The following is a 12,887-nucleotide window of genomic DNA, read 5'->3' as shown; positions in this document are numbered from 1 at the left end:
GAGCACGAGGGAGAAGGGAAGGTTCCAAGGGGTGAGAGACCTGAAATGGGAAGAAGGAAAACATGAGAGAGTTGCAGAATTGAAGTACCTGGGTGTCATGGTAACGGAAAACAACTTAGTCAGTGCAGAGATACAGGCACGCATCGCAGCAGGCAGTAGATGCTTCTATGCATTTCACAAACTATTGAAGTCCTCCAGTCTATCTAGAAGGCTTAAGCTCACTGTGTACCGCACCATAATACGGCCAGTAGTTCTTTATGGATGAGAAGCCTGGACGCTTACGGAAAGTGATAAGAACAGGCTCCGAGTATGGAAAAGAAAGGTGCTGCGGAAGATCTATGGGGCTGTATGTGAAGAAGGCGAATAGCGCATCCGAACAAATCAAGAGGTGTACCAGCTCTACGCTGCAGTAGACCTGGTTGCAGAAGCGAAGAAGAGACGCCTGAACTACTTGGGGCACGTGGTGAGAATGGAGGAGGAGAGGGTTCCCAAGAATGCCCTCGAGCAACACCCTGAAGGCAGAAGGAGGCAAGGAAGACCTAGGAAGAGATAGTGCGATGATGTCAGAGAGGATGTGCAGGCGTTGGGGATCCGGAACTGGAGAAGGTGTGCGGAAAACAGAGATGGTTGGGTGACAGCTGTAGGAGAGGCCAGGGTCGTGCATGGACTGTAGCACCAGAAGTGTGAGTGAGTGAGTGAGTGAGTGAGTGAGTGAGTGAGTGAGTGATGTGATGAAGTCAAGTAGTATTGAAGGTTATGTTTTGCCTATTTCTTCTGTTGGTACTTCTTGATTTGGAGTCATAACACTGAAGTTTTCGCGTGAATTTATTGTGTCTTTGTATTGTTGTTCGTTGGAGGATAGATAGGCATGGTGATCGTGGTGCGTCATGCTGTAATCTGATATTTCCTGGTATGATGATGCAGTTTGTGCCTTTTATTTTCTGTATCAGTGAGTCAGATTTTGGTACGTGCACTCTTGTACTGTTTTCATTTTCATCTGGATAAACCTCTTGACTGTTATTTTAATGTGATCTTCTATTCAATATTCAGGCTTAAGTTGTATTTTCTTGTTTGGTGTGGTAACACGTGCTACGTAATATGACTTTCATCAGTACTAAATTTTGAAAATCATGTGCATTATGGCATGATGAAGTGGATAGTGCCTCATTAACCTCCATTCTGTGACTATGGTTCTTCGAACGGTTGTGTGAGCAACTTTGCAAGCTAATGTAATAAAATGTAATTGTCACCCTCGTTTGGATTCGCTTGCAACATTAAAAATGTAACCTCACATTTATTTTCCTTTTCTGGAAATTAAGAATGCACCTTAGGTTGGTAACTTCAAGTTAATTTAGAAATTTTAATGAGGATATGGTCTAGTATATTAATTTCTCGTAAAATTGTAAGTTTTCGTGAGTGTAATACTTCACTTGTTAATTTATTTATATCGTATCAGAAGCATACATAAGTTTAAAATTAAAGTTAAGGAAAAACATAAAACATAATATAAATACTCCAATGGCGAAGAGCCACATTAAACTATGTGAGCCCAAAACCTTGCAACATCAAGTGCATTTGGCTTCGCTTTAACCAGGTCTTCTGTTGTGCTGATGAGTGGGCATGAACTGCATTGCGGTAAATGGGCTGTGGTCTGCTCTTCTCCACATACACACAAGGTCTAGTTGTGTAATTTAATTTACCTGGAGGATTTTTCTCTTTTGTGCTGACCTGTCATACCTGTTGTGTTCAAATTGTTTGGAAGTAAGTTGTGTGTAAAGGCTTTTTTATGAATCGTGTTTGTACTATATCCCCATTGGCATATGTTTCTTAGTAAATGAATTTCTTTTTTTTTTAAAGTGGGGTTATGTAAGATGTTGTTTTTCTACTGTAACTTTGACGCTCTGGGGTAAACTCCTGTAGATTTTCATGTCCTATCTTTCGTCCTTTTCTAAATTTATAAAATAGTGCTTGCCCTGGATTTACTGGTATCCCAGGTGTGGGAGGGAGTCCCCCAATGGAGCATTTACTGAGTCACCGGTTGGATGATGCTCATTTCATTATTGGAATGAAATAAAAACACCCTTGGATATAATCTTTTTTCTTCATCAAAACCCTTTAGAATTGTTGGACACTGGGCTTGCCTGATCTATTCCCCTTTTCTTCTGCGTATCTGTTTTTCTTGCAGTTGCTGCAAAATTTTTGGTCCATCTGGTGAACACACTACGGTGCCTGTATGGATACTGCACTACACTATTTTGTCGCAACGGTCCAATGCCGGGATCGGAGTTGACGGAATGTTCCTGCCTTTGTGTGGTTGGACTGAAAGTGTGCGTGGAGTCTGTTGGCAGCCGGCAGGTGTCGACATCACCTAAATTAGCGATTTCCAAAAGAAAAGGAAGCAGATGCATATTGACGCTCCTACAGTACAGTGAATGGCATCAAAATTGTGTGACGTGTGGCAAAACCTGTTTGTCAGTTTTCGAGCGTAGCTCGAATTTGTGAGGTGGGGGATGTGGCAGTATTAAGACAGCAGTGAGGAATCGATGGAAATTTCTTAATTTATTGTTTTAACTTGTTTGTATTGTAAGAGATATTATCTGGTTTGAACTTTCGAACTGGGAAGAATTCTACTTTGGAAATTTTCTTGTGTGTTGTAATATCATTTATTTGTGAATTTTATTATTTTCGTTTATCAAAATTGTGAAATAGCGGGTACCTACACGTGCCGTTCTAGAAGCACATTTACTGTTGCGTAAAAGACTTTTCTGGATCAGCAAGAAAGGAGAGACTTTTGATAGGAGAAAATAAGAGTTCATGTAATTGGTGAACGTGAAAGTCGAGGGTGAAGCCCGTATTCTGATTGGTTCTTTTGCTGGTTGCACCATTTCCTGTTTCTCGAACTTACCCACTCCTTCGGTCGGAGCGATGTAGTCTCTGCGTCTTCGATTTCTGACCATTCTAGAGAGCGGAAGCGCTCCCTCATTTTTCCCGTCATGGGATACCTGCCTCGGGGTAAGCACTGTTTCTTCTTTTATTTCGGGCATTAACTTCTTTTAAATGTAACAAAATTGTGGAAATGACTTACCTTTTCAGTTAAGATCGCATACATTTTGTTTCGGAGGCAATTCCCTTTTTTTTAACCTTGTAACTAATAATGTAATTTACTTATTCCTTGGGTTTGCCTCCCGTAGTTCTGTAACACCTACCACTGTATTGTCCCCGTCAAATTTGGTCATAATGAGATTATTTGCTACGAGCCTGCACTGAAAGTTTTATTACTTATCAAGGGCTGGAATTTGTCATCAACGAGCTATTTTAGTGTGTCAGGCTGGTTTTCACCGGTTCTGTAGGGAAAGTATTGATCTATTTTTCGATCGAGTGACAGAGGAGAACACGTGAAGAACAGGTTTCCCGAGGCTAGCGCGCGTGCCTGACCGGCGAGTCAGCTCAATCTACAAACTTCTGGAATAGTAATCGAAAGCGACTTTCAACCTATTAGGTCGTGTTACGTACATTTAGTACGTGTTGAAGAGATGTTAAGTACAGAACAAAAATGGCCAACCAGACACCAGTGGAATAGTCATAGCCAATTAAAAGAGACACTGGTGAACCAATGGTCGTAATGTAAAACGACACACTTCCGAGCCGAAAGGTATAAAACTTCGTGCGCACATTAAATCACTCTCTTATCTTACTTACCCTGCTCTGCGCTGACCTGCTGATATTACGTACATGCTGTTCGTTGAACCACGTGGAATATAATTCAATCCTACGGACGATAATCTTCTCTGTTACTTGTGACTGTAATTAATTAAAGTAGAACTTCACCGAATGGTATTGCAAATTTTGAGGATTCAAATTAAGTTTATTTCTCCACGCGATTACTGGAAATTTCGACTGGTGTGTGCATATTTTAATGCCTGTTGTGTTAGTTACAGCTTATTTCTACTTGCACGTGGCAAAGACCCAGCTCAACGGATATCGTCGACAACTTCAAGATGAATCCTCTGTCTTCGAGAACTACCACAATTTCAACTGCTGTGTCTCCATGAGCTGCTAAATATGTAAGGCGATTCTGGCATGGAGAAGGTGAACGAAACGTAGCTGCCGGAATGATGGACACCTCAGCCAGGATTCGAACTTCAACTAACATTTGAGTACCCATTTATTGTATAATATCTTTCTCATCTATGTAATAGCTAGATGATCTTTCTTCCCTAGATCGTAGTTCTATTAGTATTTGCTGTAGTTTGATTTATTTTTATTTTCCATTCTTAAAGGTGGCGAAGTAGACGAGTTACCTGTGTGATTGAAATTTTTGAACTCTATTAGAGTAGTTTACTGTAGTTGTTCTTTGAATGAATTAACTTTTTCAGAGCCTAACCGTTGTCTGCACCGACGAAGATTACTTTGATTGTGTAAATTTTACTACTGGAAGACATGACACAATGAAATTGTAAATGAATTTGAAGTACAGCAAGAATATTTTTGTTTTTAAATCTGCTTATGTGAATAAATGTCAGAAATGTTGTTTTAAAATTATTCTTTCTGGTTGGTCGTCAATCCTTTCCCCTTAAATGCCTCTAGAAATTCGGACAGCCATGAACGAACGTTCCCCCTTGGGATGTCTCGCTCAGTGGCTGAGCTTAGCCAGGTAATAAGGAGGCAGTACTTAAAATCGAGGCTCATTACTGGAAGCGTTTTAGGTAGTGATGCAAGTTTTCTGTGCTTCTGTGCTAGGACATTTTTATGCTACCTTGTGTAGATTGGGATTAGCCCTCATTCAAATTGTCATGTATCGTTGGATACTTCTTTTTAAAGTTGATATTAAAATTTCTTTGGTGCATTGCGCATGTCTGCAGACGTGGTTAACACTTAAATTTACTTTATAAATATCTTTGAGTTTTGGTTATCTTTTCTATTATGAGTTTTGATTTGTTTTTTGTGTGAACAAACATTTGTTATTCAACGGTAATTACCCTCTACGTGTCTCTCTTCACAAAGGATACGCTCCATTTACCTCGCAGGGTTCCATGCCCCTTTCCACATCCATTTTGCAGTTGTCATGTTTCCCAACCTGTTGTTTACGTTTTGTAGTACACCGTTTTTGTCGAACATTAAGGTCATTTTACTGTTTTACTGTGTTTATGAATTTACTAGCAAATGTACCCGTGCTTCGCTACGGTATTCTACATTGTGTTCGAATATCGAAGTAAATACTGTACATGCAGTAAATAAGATTGTTTTAAAATTGCATGTCTCTTAGCATTATCCGAGAAACAGCATGGAGAGGTCCCCATACGTTGTTTCCAATGTAAAGTGTTTGTTACGGATTTGGGATATAACGGCAGGCTCACTTGCCTACTGCCATTCACAATCGAGTTGGGAAGTTTACATTATAATTGCAGGCCCCATTGCCAACTGCGCGGACACAATCGATTTGGGGAGTTTTCGTAAAAATGGCAGCCCCCCTTTCCTACTTCCAGACAGATTACAGTTGAGGTGTTTTTATTATAATTGCAGGCAATTACCCTACTATCACTCGAAATTGAGTTGTGCAGTTATCAATATAATGTTAGGCCCATTTTCCTACTGCCAGCCAGCTTACTGCCCGTCACACCAAGCTGGTGAGGTTCCATCAAAATAGCAGGTCACTATGCCTAATGCCAGTCACATATTAGATGAGGACATTTGTTTATAATGGCGAGCTCCCTTGCCTACTGCCAAACACAATCGGGTAGGGGAGTTTTAAACAAAACTGCATTCTCCCTTGCCTTCTGCAAGTCAAATCGAGAAGTGAATTATTCATTACAATGGTAGGCCATCCTTACTAATGACAGTTACACAGGAGTTGGAGAAGGAACCCTTTCATATTGCCAGTCAAAGTCGGTGTGGGGAGTACTGATTACAATAGCAGACACCCCCCTTCTCGATCGCTACAAATCGACATCAGTGAATATATACAGATCGACATACGAAAGTATATGCGTGTTTACAATATTGCAGGCCTTCATTTACAGATTAACTGCTGCTAAACGTACGTCATATCGAGAAAGGATTATACCATAAGACGCCGGATTTAGTGGCCTTAATGCCTGGTCCTATGATATCTCATCTATTCTTGGATCAGACTGAGTTAGAAATGTTGAACAGGGTAAAGTTTTTGTAAGATTATCTCACATTGCATTACTTTTCGGATAATTATGTGACAGCTACATACATAGCATTTGGCTCACATATGGCTACTGGGTGGGCCAATTTTCGTGAAGAGTTTGATGATTCTGTATTTCATATAAGTAATTGAAAGTATGAATTATGCATGTGAAAAGTCCAAATTTAGTTAACATCGATTAATAGAGAAAAATCAAACGTAAAAGTTATAGAGATACGACAAAAAGTCATAAGACCAAGGTTGTAGATCATTCCAAATTGAACGGAGATTGAGCAATTCGTTATGTGATAGGACTTTCCGAAGGTCTGCACCATCATTAAAATTGCCGGCATCTTTCGATATTCTTCGGGGATAAAAAGTGAAATATTTAATGATCTTGGGAGTTTTCAGTCCGTTACAGGCTAAAACGTATAATTTTGTCAAATTTAAATTATCTTTTTTCTTCTGGCAGATTATGCCGCAATCTGGATTTTGGGCGAGGAGGGTAAAAATTAGGACTTTTAGGAAACTAAACCTAAAAGTATGCAGATGGTCATTATTACCCCTTAAACGGAAAGCTGTACGAAAATTTCTCCAAAATAGTCAATGTAGAGGCACACAGTCGTTACGATTTGATTTATATAGATAAGAAATCTGCTCCATGTACAACACCTTTTGGGCTAAGTCCGCTGGACTTATCCTGCAAAACTGACCATTCATGATATCTCCCTTATTAATACTCCTGACGAAAAAATGCACATGAAAAAAAGTTTTACAGGTGCAATTCCATCACGTTTGGTCGATTTCCAGTCAGGTTGGTCTTGTTCTATATATATTGTGGAAGAGTAAAATCACCATTTCGGTTCCCTATAAACCGCCAGTCCATTCCGGAACATGAAATGTTATTGACCTTTAAAACCTACCTTTGGACAGGTGGATGCTAAAAATAAATTTTGGTTCGAACATCTTCAGTAGTTTTCAAGTTGTAAGGAATACGCTTTACACGCACCCGCTCGTGAGTTAAGTCCGATGGAACTTGTACCAAAGAACGGTCCGTTAATTATATCTCCCTTATTAATCCTCGTATCGAAATGATGCACATGAGAAAAAAGGTTTAGAAGTTAATTTCCATCAAGGTAGGTAGATTTCCATGAAGTGTGCTTGTGTATATTTTGTTGAAGTGCAAAATCACTGTTTCGGTTTCGTATAAACCCCCAGTCAGTTCAGGGATTTAGAAACAATATTTGCCCTAAAACCTATCAAGGACAGGTGGATTCTAAATATGAAGCTTGGTGGAAATACATCCAGTAGTTTCTAGCACTCGCGTACATACGGCGTAATTAAGGAAGAAAATAATACAGTTAAGAAAGTTTAAATTAATAGAAAATGGATTATAATTGAGGACAGCCGGATAACAACAAATATGTAAATGCCAAGTGAATGTATTGGAAAATGAAATACCCCTCAATAAATTATGCTGGTGTGAGTAATGGATATAATAAAGCGGTAACAGAGGAGAAATTTAGGTGCAGTGATTCTTAGGTAAACAAATAAGAATATGACTAATGGTGTTATTACTGAATCTATTCGAGGGCGGTTATAACCTCCAACGATATTCCGCCAATATCCCGCAGATAGGCCGATTGACGCTCTCTTGCCTTCTACCCAAGGAACAACCACGAATTTAAAAGCATGATGAGAAAAATGGCAATACGTTACTTCCCTGCTGGCATGCAGTCAGAGACGTTGCCATGGTAACCTGTAGGTTCGTTGTCGGTCTGTCGGTCACTCAATGCAGAGCATGATACCAGCAGAAAATTGTAAATTTCTCCGTCATGTGAAGAGTAAGGTAAATTATGAACATAACGAAAGTTGTTTATAATGAAGAGGCGTTTTACGTACGATAAACGGAGTTTACAGAAAATCAACAGTATAAGTGAAAATGGAGGAAAACCATCCTGGTTATGGTTTTCCTATAAACACCCCGTCTATTCAAAGATTTTAAAATAATATGCATATCGAAACCTTCCTCGGGATGAGTATACTCTATATATGAAATTTGGTTGAGATCTATCCAGCCGTTTCGACGTGATGGTGGAACAGACAAACAGACAGACAAACAGACAGACAAACAGACATACAAACAGACAAACAGACACGAAACGTAAAAACCACCGATTCGGTCTTGAGTTGACCTAAAACGGATAAATATCTGAAAAATTGGCAAATCAAAAGAAATTACAGACAGCGGACCCCCTACAATTTTATTTATATAGATTATTATTATTTTAAATTTGATGTTAATTGTGTTACCAATTAAACGGCTACATATTTCTAGTGCTCAAAATTCCGTAGCTGATGCTCTTAGTCGTTTATTTTATACTTCTATTCATCAACCAGACACTAACGAAGATTTACCCTCTGATACGTTAATTATGCACCCACCTTTGTCAATTAATGTGGTTAGACCATTAACAGATTTTCCCCTTTATTTCCAACGTTGTCAGTCTCATCAACTCAGCGATCAGTTCTGCAATCAACTTAAGGTAGGTATCCATTTCCGATTTTTCTTACCATGGTCCCTTTGCTATCTCGGAAGATCTTTTGGTATACAAACCTACTAGAAAAGCTCCACCTAAAATTGTAATTCCTCATATTCTTCAACCGATTATTTTGAAATACTATGGGTGGTCATTTGGGCATCTCCAAGACATACAGCCGCATAGCCTCCCTTTTCCTTTGGCTTAACATGCGTAAATCCATAAGGAAATTTGTTCAGACTTGTGACTTATGTGAGAAATCCAAACCCTTGAATGAAAAATCTGCTGGTCTTCATTCTGCCCGCCAGGCGAGTTGGCCGTGCGCGTAGAGGCGCGTGGCTGTGAGCTTCCATCCGGGAGATAGTAGGTTCGAATCCCACTATCGGCAGCCCTGAAGATGGTTTTCCGTGGTTTCCCATTTTCACACCAGGCAAATGCTGGGGCTGTACCTTATTTAAGGCCACGGCCGCTTCCTTCCAACTCCTAGGCCTTTCCTATCCCATCGTCGCCATAAGACCTATCTGTGTCGGTGCGACGTAAAGCTCCTAACAAAAAAAAAATTCATTCTGCCCTCCCACCCACTCACCTTGATCAAACCTTCTTTACTGAGATGGACCTATGGTTCTTTCCTCTCTGGGCAACGTATACCTTTTTACTTCATTGGATGCATTTTCAAAATTTTTAGTTCTTCCACCCTTAAGAAAAATTTCAGCCAGCGTCATCATTAACTACTTGAAGAGCAAATTTTCTCTCTCACCGAATTACCACTTAATATTTTTTCCGATAATGCCCACTTTTCTTCAAAAGCCTTTCTTAACATATGTCTCTTCAGCTAGGTATTAAATGAGTCTTAACTTCTCCATAGCACCCTCAGTCTAACACGGTGGAAAGGTATCATCGTAATGTCAAAGTTGCCCTATCAATATTTCATAGTTCTTTTCAGAAAGAAAGGGATTCAAATCTTTATTCCCTGGCGTTAGCCTTTAACTGTAGCATTAACACTTCCACTGCCCAAACTCCAGGTAAGTTTTTACTAGGACGCGACTTTCAAACCATTCTTTCCCTCAACTGGGATCTATACAACCAAGTAGAATCCTCCGATCACCCTTCTTCTTCATCCCTCTGGAATGAGGCCTTCGATCAACTAGTCAAAGCTCAACAGACGCACAAGAAAGTATATAATTCTCACCATAAACCATCGACTTTCAACATCGACGATTGGTATTCGTTGCTAATCAACCGCAGAGTTCCGCTATTAATGACATTTCCGCCAAATTTGCTCCTCGATGGCTTGGGGTACTCCTCTTAACGTATTCATACAAACCACTTCGGATTTTGGATATTTTCCTCGTGCCCGGTGGATGATGTAATGGACTCACCTCATCGCCGATATATCTCCAAGAAATGTAAAACTGCCGCATACACAAAACTTTCATCTTCTCTGCTACTCGCATCGGCCACTCGTCGTCAACTAACAGTTTTGCATGTCAGCTGATATCCCGATGACATCACACGCTACGTGGATGGACAGCTCTTTTTACTGGAGCATGCTCCCTTAATTTCTACTACCTTCGAGAAAGTGCTAGTATTTCTTCTCATTATTCCCCCCCCCCCCACTCTGCACTATGGTATATATTTGCGGCTTCGGCCATAGCCTGTTGAAATGGATTTCAAGCCTGTGTATAGGGTGGAATTACAACTGTCCTATTTTTCTCTTATGGAGCAGTGTTTATACTATCTCGCTCCGGAACGATGGGCATGGACGTGAGGTATGACTGACATTTAATTTTGTTTTAAAAGCTGCAATATTAGCATTTGCATTCACCTAGTGGCTAAAGGGGAGCATGCCATTTCCTAGTAAAGACTTTATATTTTCACCGGTTTACGCCTGGTGTGTAATGTTTTCAAGCTGTCTGAGGTGTCTGTGTGTGTGTCTGGCATCTAGTGTGTTTGGTGTCTTCTTCTTTGAACATGAACTACTTCGTCATCAGCCCTGGTCTTGATCCATATACTTGTTCCCCCGTTACTTTGTTTTGAACAATTCAAGGTTACGTCAGACTGGGTTGACCTGCTTGGGATGTCGTGATGGTTAAAATTGCAGTCAAATCATTTGCCTGCCATTCCACGGCATCAGAAAACTCGTATTTTCATACTCAGAGGTGTGTAATGGTTCCCAGATATTATTCTGCAAGCCTGGGGTTGTGTAACATGTATAAGCAATGAACTTCTATTAGAGGACTCGGAAGTGTTCAATGGACAATTTCCGCATAAAACATTTTCTTCTGAAAGGTATTTAAATTTTTGTAAAGTGTCTTAGGTATTTCTGGTTAGCTTGCTATTTTGCCTTTGGGCATGTATGTATCTCCTTCACAGCCCGTCCCCTTTTACCCTTATTTGTCCTTATCTCTGCGATGTATGTACTGTATGGTTGGGAAAGAACAATACTTTTATGAATCCCTTTCTTTTCTACGGCACTGCTGTAAATATCACTAGACCTTCTTGTACAATTGTAAATTTGTTATTGTGTTTTTCAAATAGATTTTTGTGTCAAAGGTATCGATGCTCTCTTATCTTTTCCCCCTGTGGGTGGCGGTAGAATAACACCCACGGTGTCCCCTGCCTGTCGTAAGAGGCGACTAAAAGGGGCCTCAGGGTCTCAGAACTTTGGAGCGTGGGCTGGCGACCACGAGGCCCTCAGCTGAGTCCTAGCATAGTTTCCACTTACTTGTGACAGGCTCCTCACTTTCATCTGTCCTATCTGACCTCACTTGTTCTTTTCCGACCCCGACGCTATTAGGTTTGCGAGGGCTAGGGAGTCTTTCATTTTCACGCCCTTCGTGGCCCTTGACTTTCTTTGGCCGATACCTTTATTTTTCTAAGTGTCGGACCCCTTCCATTTTTTCTCTCTGATTAGTGTTATATAGAGGATGGTTGCCCAGTTGTACTTCCTCTTAAAACAATAATCACCACCACCACTCCCTTATCTTGCCTTGGCAACGAACTTAATGTGAACCCTTAAGTGCAACATGTATTACTGTGGTCTGTATGTGAACCTACGTTGATCTCAATCTTTGTCCTTGGTATTCCCAGCTATTGCTTCCACTGCTTTGCTCTCAACTTCCTCTCATGAAGTTACATACAGTACCTGTAAGAGTAAAATTATTGCGTGGTTGGAACCCCTATTACACTTAAGTGCTAAACAATGTTATGGAGAATTTGCCCCATTGTGGATCGGCACACCAATTTCTTGAGTTTCACTTCTGAAACTAAATGCCTGCTTAAGTCCTTTATGGATTGAACCTACCACTCGACTAGTTCTCGGCCTCGATTCCTACAATATATTTTATACTACCAACTACGGTAATTCTGTGGTGCCAACCTTAATTATTTACTCTAATGTATCTTTACTACTAGTATCCCTCTTACACCACACCTCTTACTTCTCCTTTTGTGAGTCTGTCTGTTTTTTTTAATTTCTTAGATCACTACTAGTAGAGACCGGGCGAGTTGCCCGTACGGTTAGGGGAGCGCGGCTGTGAGGTTGCAACCGGGAGATAGTGGGTTCATATCCCACTGTCAGCAGTCCTGAAGATGGTTTTCCGTGGTTTCCCATTTTAACACCAGGCAAAGGTAAACATTGGGGCTGTACCTTAATTAAGGCCACGGCCGCTTCCTTCCAACCCCTAGGCCTTTCCTATCCCATCGTCGCCATAAGACCTATCTGTGTCGGTGCGACGTAAAGCCACTAGCAAAAAAATCTACTAGTAGAAATTTCTATCTGAGTTGTGATTGAAGTCTACCTAGACCATTATACTATCCATATTACTACGGCGTTTACCCCCGCCCTCCCAATTACACTGGCCAGATTATTTCTAATACACGCAAAAAAATAGCTACCCTATATTGTTTATCAGCCTGCCCCGTGGTGTAGGGGTAGCGTGCCTGCCTCTTACCCGGAGGCCCCGGACTCGATTCCCGGCCAGGTCAGGGATTTTTACCTGGACCTGAGGGCTGGTTCGAGGTCCACTCCGCCTACGTGAATAGAATTGAGGAGCTATCTGATGGTGAGATAGCGGCCGCGGTCTAGAAAGCCAAGAATAACGGCCGAGAGGATTCGTCGTGCTGACCACACGACACCTCGAATCTGCAGGCCTTCGGGCTGAGCAGCAATCACTTAATAGGCCAAGGCCCTTCAA

This window comes from Anabrus simplex, chromosome 3 (genome assembly GCF_040414725.1).
Source record: "Anabrus simplex isolate iqAnaSimp1 chromosome 3, ASM4041472v1, whole genome shotgun sequence".
Classification (NCBI taxonomy): domain Eukaryota; kingdom Metazoa; phylum Arthropoda; class Insecta; order Orthoptera; family Tettigoniidae; genus Anabrus; species Anabrus simplex.
Note: the sequence above shows the minus strand (reverse complement) of the source record.